We start from the raw sequence: 6,000 nt of genomic DNA, 5'->3' as shown, positions 1-6,000 counted from the left end.
TTTGCTCAAGTGTCAACAAACATTCTAGGAAATAAGAGGACGCAGAACTGCAAGCTATTATGGCAAATCTTCAGCATTTGCTACAATAGACTGGGGTGCAACACTTCCTTAAAGTTAAATTTCCCTTCATTCCCAGTTGGGCTTCTTTCCTGTCAACTGTGTTGCACGAGTCGACTAGGATGGAGAATTCTTCCACCAGCAATTTTCTAACTTGGAAATGAGATGCTAGGGAAAGTGGAGTGCATCAATTTTAGCCGATTACTTCTGAACACTAATAAGGGAAACACCAGCAGAAGACCACAAACGCCAGCGCTACGGTCGCAGGTTCGAATCCTGCCTCGAGCATGGATGTGTGTGATGTCCTTAGGTTAGTTAGGTTTAAGTAGTTCTAAGTTCTAGGGGACTGGTGACCTCAGATGTTAAGTCCCATAGCGCTCAGAGCCATTTATCATAACTTCAAAACGAGAGAAAGTCTTGCATTTTCATCAACGTTTTCACCATTAGCACACTTGAAATCATATTGGTTAGCTCTTTTCGTGATAGTTAAAGAAAAGAAAAGTAAAATTTTGTTTGACTAGTTTTTTTCGCGCATCAGCTTAATGGCTCAGGCATCCAAGTTGCTGACAAGTATAATATACAGAAGAATAGGAAAGAAAATTGAGGATCTGTTAGAGGACGATCAGGTTGACTTTAAGAAAGGTAAAGGCGCCAGTGAGGCACTTCTTACCATGTGGCTGATAATGGAAGGAAGCCTAAAGAAAAATCAAGACAAGTTCGTAGGATGTGTCGACCTGGAAAAAGCATTCGACAGTGCAAAATGGTGCAAGATGTTGGAATTTGGAAAACAGGGCAACTTATAGGAAAAAAAGAATAATGTGTATTTACAAGAACCAAGACCGAAAAAAAGGGATGGAAGATCAAGAAGGAAGGGCACGCCCGTACAGTTCGACCCACATAATGAAGAAGCAATGACGGAAATAAACGAGAGGTTCAAGAGTGGATAAAAACTGAAGGTGGAAGGTTATTAATGATAAGATTCGCTCATGTCTTTCCTATCCTAAGTGAAAATGACGAAGAATTTCAGGATCTGTTGAATGACATAAACATTTCAATGAGTACAAGATATGGACTGAGAGTAAATCAAAGAAAGGCGGAAGTAATGAGAAACAGCGTAAATGACAGCAGCGAGTAACTTCATTTCGGAATTGGGTATCACGAAGTATATGAAGTTAAGGAAGTCTGCAAACGAGCCAGCAAAATAATCTATGACGGAGGGGCAAGGAGGACACTGGCAAAGAGAGCATTCTTGGCCGAGAGAGGTCTCCTTTTATCAAACATAGGCGTTAATTTGAGGAAGACATTTTTGAGAATGTACGTTCATAGCACAGCATAGTATGGTTGTGAAACAAGAACAGTGGGAAAACCGGCGCAGGAGAGAATCGAAGCATTTGAGATGCCATGCTACAGACGAATGTTGAACATTAGGTGGACTGATGAGGTAAGGAGGGAGGTGATTCTTCACGGAGCCGGCGAGGAAATGAATATATGGAAAACACTGACAAGGAGGAGTGAAAAGATCATAGGAAACCTGCTAAGACATCAGGGAATAACTTCCACGGGACTAGAGGGAGCTGTAGAGGAAAACCCCCTTGCTAGGCGTCATCAAATACTCAGCGCGTTGCTTCTTGTTATTATAGCTGTGCGTGGTCTTCCTTATTTGGAGTGAAGTGTAGCTATTCTCGTTTAAAAATCTTCTCCAAGTGCTCTAATGTTGCTTGGAGGTTTTCGTCGTCCGATATTATGTGCGGCCGATGTATTAAGATACTAGAAAACCGGTGGTTTGTGCGGGGCTCTGGCAGCTATACGCCTGGAGATATAGATCCATGGGCGTGGGTTTTCCGTACACGGGATGTCCCAATGATGCATCATTCTTATAGCGTATTAGTACATCTAGTAAGAGTGAAGTCCCATCTTTCTCAATTTCCATCGTCAACTTGTTCTCTTATAATAGTTTAAATTACAAAACTTGGTCATGAGAACATCGAGTTTACCCTATCTAGAAGCGCTAGGGTTTTAAAGAGAGTGGCTACTGTTTACGCCAAGTAATGAAGATGACGCACAGCTACAATAAAAAGAAGCAATGCACTGAGGACACTGCTGACGACTTAAATCAACTGCGTTCCTTCCATATGCCGGGAACACACCTTCTAAAATAAGCAGATTGCTTAGAAAAATTAAAATCGAGGTTATCTTCCGTCCATTCGTTAAAGACGACTTACAACTGAAAAAATCCGGGCATTTACAAAATTCCCCGCGAGTGTGGTGCTGCATATGTACGCCAGACGACACGAACTGCCCAGCAGCGTTGTACAGAACACGAAAGATACACCCATCTTCGGCAACCGTTAAAATCAGCAGCAGCAGAACACTGTATTCTCATGAGACACTCAAGGGAACACAAGAGAACAAAAATTTTAGCTCCAGTTTCCCGTTTCTCAGTATCAGTAATCAAAGAATTGATGGAAATGCGTCTTGCCGATAATCTTATAAATCGTGACAACGGCCTTCAATTGGATAAAAACTGGAATCCTATGATTAAAATTATCAAGTCACAGTGGAATCGACGGAGTCACTCGATACTCAGTGATTACATCATCTCTCAGTTCCGCCACCGGCAGCAGCACACACAACTCGGCTATCCCGCGCATGTCACCACCCGACGCATGCGCCGAAAGACGCCAGCACATTTCGCAAGCGCGTAATCGGCATAAATACATTGAATCCAGCTGGGCTCTTCCATCTCCGCCAGCACCGCCTCCTTCCCGATATCCAGTGGGGCTTTCGACCGTACTTCTCTGCCGATGACCTTCTCCTTCACCTCACTCACCTTCTCTCCGAATAACTCAACTCCCGTCGCTCCGCCCTCTTCCTCTCCCTCGACCTTGAACTTGCCTATGACCGTGTATGGCATTGCTGTCTCCTCTTCAAGCTCCAAACCTTCGCCCTTCCTATTAACTACGTCCGTCTGATCGGGTCCTTTCGTTCCCAACGTCTTTCCTATGTCACCATCCACAACACGGATTCCTACACCTTCTACTCCTCCGCCACTGTGCCCCAAGGTTCCGTCCTCTCCCCTCTTCTCTACCTTCTCTATACGGTGGACATGCCGCCACCTTCACTCCCTGTCCACCTTCTCCAGTACGCTGATGACACCGCCTTCCTTGCCCTCTAACCCACCCTGCAATGCTCCCAACGCCTTCTCCAATCCCATGTTGACCGGTTCAGTACTTGGTGTAACCAGTGGTTGCTCAAGGTCAATCCTTCAAAGACCCAGGCGATCATTGTAGGCAAAACCACCCCTTCCTTCCGTCTCCTCGATTTCTACATCACCATCTATGGCCGTCCTATCAACCTCACCCCCGCCCTCAAGTGCCTAGGCGTCACTGTTGACTGTCGCCTCTCCTGGACCCCCTATCTCTAGACAAGGCAGGCTCCCGACTCTGCCTCCTCAAGCTCCTTTCCAGCCGCACATGGGGTCTGGACCCCCCCACCGTTCTTCACACCTACAAATACCTCATCTGCCCTATCCTCTGCTATGCCCATCCTGCCTGGATCTCTGCCCCTCCTACCTTTTACAAATCCCTTCAAATCCTGGAATGCCATGCGCTCCGCCTCGCCTATCGCATCCGCCTCCCCTCCCACACGTGGGTCCTCTATAACCTAATTCCGTTCCCACACCTCCTCCTTTTCCTCGAACGCATATGTATCCTTTACACCTCCCGCAAACTTGGTCCCTCTCACCCACTTGTCTCTCCCATCCTTTCCCACCCCTGTCCGCTGCCGTGCCTGTATTCCCACATCCTACCCGCTCTCCATCTGTGCACCCTACATACCCTTGCCCAAGGTGGCTTCCGCCAACTCCCCCTCCCTGATGATGCCCTCATCCCCTCCATCTACCCCTCCTACCAACTTTGATCCTCCCCTTCCTCCTCGTGTGTGTTTCCCAAGGGCACCCTCTCTCCCTTCTCTCCCTCCTCCCTTCCTCCCTCCCTCCTCTCCCCCTTCCCCTACCCCCTACCTTCTTTTCTACCCCTCCCTTCTCCTCTGCCACTGGCATCTACACCCTCCCCCTCTCCCTCCTCCCCCACCTTTTCCCCTCTTGCAGGTCCCCAGAGTCGTACATAAACAGTGAACAATCGTGCGCCAGAGATCATCGCCATCGGTTTTTTGTGTGCCTTCGTGTTAGTGCCTTAGTGTTTCACCACCCATGCTCCATCGTTCACATGTGTCATTCGTCGTCTGTGTTCGTGTACAGTGCTGAACGTTTTTTATTTCACTACGCCTGTGAACAGCTCCATGTATTTTACTTTGTGTGCCTACTGTTTTTTATCCACCGTTTTGTTTTGTTTTTCTGTCTTCATATGTACTAATTGTAATGTCTGTGGCCAAAGAGCGGCGTAGTTTTGCCGCTGCCGGCCTACCTGTATAAAGTTTCAAAATGACAATAAAGGAAAATAACTGGGCTCTTCAGCAGTTGTCTACTCACCAGAAGATGGCCTAAAGTCTCTGGGCCAAAATTCGTGGCTGTACACCCGAAAATTATTAGAAGAAGAAATACGCCAGGAAAATTTCAGAAGTTACATGACGGAACATGTTGTCGGGTTACAAGCTGCTCGTGAGCAGACAAGTGAGAAATTAGAACTCCACAGATGCAAGGCAGAAGTACTGTCGGCTGACAAGGAACATGTGTCAGGACAATTTCAGTACCGGTTATTCAGAGTTAAAATACCAGTAGCGGTTTTAATCGGTGGATTCTTCCCATCCTTGGCTGACGTGCCCCGGCAGTCGGTGACTTTTGTCGCGGCCCCTTAGCGCGGTGACGCGGCCAGAAGAATTCTGCAGCGACGCGAGGGCGCGGGGTCGTAGCGGCGGCTGCTCCACGCCGCTAATTACGGACCTTAGCAGCAGCAGCCAGCATATTACCGAGTTAGCCAAGTCTGCCCGCGTCAAAGGCGCCTCCCTCCGCCTTACAGCGAGCTATTATCTCTCTTTTTGTATAAAGTACGGCGGCGACGACATTAATTCATTAAAATCCCAGACTTTAAATAGGTTAGGGCTCGTAAACTCGGCGGCGGCAAGGAGAAGGAGGTGCTTCCGCGCCTGCACTAGCCGTCCTGCACACATAGGTCCGCTGACGCTGCCTCACCAGCTTCCGAAAGTCTCGGGCAGTATGCTGTATCTGCAACACGCATAGAAGGGGACTTCAGAAAATAAGTTAGACACGTCGTCCCACGATGAGACTATCCACAACAAGAGAGGCTCATTGTCAGAAGCGAGTATCTATTCGGAATTTCCAGCACAGTTCTGCTTATAACGGGTATGTCACAGTGTGTGGCTGCAATAGCACGCCAACTGGAAACTTACTCCAAACTTAAAGTACGCGGGACAGTTCGACTGTTGTGGGCAAAACGTCTGAACTGCGCCCAGATTCTCCATTGAAATTCTGGTTTTTGTAATTTTAGTGTGCGTTCGTTCACTATTTAATCCTAATCCAAAACTTAAGATTGTTAGTAATATCAGACACCAGATAGGTACTAGTATGGGAACTGCCTCAGATTTGTACCTTTCACTGTACTGTGTCCAAATATCGTTTCTGTTGAGTTTTCATTAACGAACTAAGCCCATTACGATTTGGCGTTGGTTTGTAAATTAATTGCGGTGTCTTTTTTTTACAAAAATTACGTGAAGAAACATAGTGCAGTATAGAATTCTAATTTTTCTACAAAAAATAGACTGAAAATGTCCAATGTTTTCGCTTTTAAGATGCCACGCACTAAGCTTTCCAAAGAAAAGAAAAACGCAAGAAAAACTATAATAAAGAACATTTCATAAAAGTTACTGAGGCCATTAGAAGTAAGACGAGCGGCTATCTGAAAGCTTGCTCGCGTGAGTTCTAAATAGGTTGCATAACATATTTATTATACAGTCTAGGCGCATCTG

This window comes from Schistocerca americana, chromosome 3, assembly GCF_021461395.2.
Source record: "Schistocerca americana isolate TAMUIC-IGC-003095 chromosome 3, iqSchAmer2.1, whole genome shotgun sequence".
Taxonomy (NCBI): Eukaryota; Metazoa; Arthropoda; class Insecta; order Orthoptera; family Acrididae; genus Schistocerca; species Schistocerca americana.
The sequence above is the reverse complement of the archived record's forward strand: the minus strand, read 5'-3'. Positions refer to the sequence as shown.